Below are 773 nucleotides of genomic sequence, written 5' to 3' on the forward strand. Positions count from 1 at the left end.
GGTTGAGCTATGGGCGCCGAGCCGGGAAAAGTTTTTAATTAGCAATAATCATGCCTTGGATAAACATCATTGGCTATGAAACTGCCACTGCACAAAAGCTATAGGTCTCTACTTTTGATGTCCTTATTGTTGTTTTGCTCTCTGGAGGTGCTGTAGGAAACGCAAAATATATAATTCAAATTCATGAGAGGTATTGCTTTGGTAACACATTCAGAAAGAAGTAAAAAGAGAGAATAAATGGGAAATACAGAAATATCTTGCAGTAATTATGGAATTGATATAGAAGCCTTTAAAGAAAGCAGAATCTGGAGAGAGAGTTAGTCTTTCTCTCCACTCATAGAGACAAACCCATTTCATGCTACGTTAAAAACTTGTTCTTGTACAATTGCTTCCTCTCTGTGGTTAATCCATCACACTGGCTCTGCTTGTGATTTTTTTTTTTTTTTTTTTAAAGCAAGGAGCTAAAGAAATAGGCTAACAGTCTGCCAAAGGTTGGACCTGACACTTTGGTGTGTCTGGTAATTCTTTGGTTAAGAAAACGTTGAGAATTGAGAGCAGACTGCTACCCCCACAAGGCCACTATAAAGAAAGGTCAACTTAACCTGATACTATAGTGTTGTTTTTTTTTTTTTTAAAAGAAGCCACACATGAGGAGAAACCACCAAAAAAAGTCAAGCAGCATGAAAATCAGGATAGATCTACTCCACTCACAATGAAGCTACTGCAGAAAATTCCAACCATAAATAAATAGCTGAAGTGACAGAAGTGGAATT

General features: G+C 37.1%; 1 pseudogene; it reads right to left on the reverse strand.

Moving 5' to 3' along the window:
• Positions 1-15: 15 nt before the first annotated feature.
• LOC111722564 lies at positions 16-99 on the reverse strand (annotated as a pseudogene).
• Between the last annotated feature and the right edge of the window lie 674 nt (positions 100-773).

The sequence above is a fragment of the Otolemur garnettii genome, unplaced genomic scaffold (genome assembly GCF_000181295.1).
Source record: "Otolemur garnettii isolate 467f Iridium unplaced genomic scaffold, OtoGar3 scaffold00277, whole genome shotgun sequence".
NCBI lineage: Eukaryota > Metazoa > Chordata > Mammalia > Primates > Galagidae > Otolemur > Otolemur garnettii.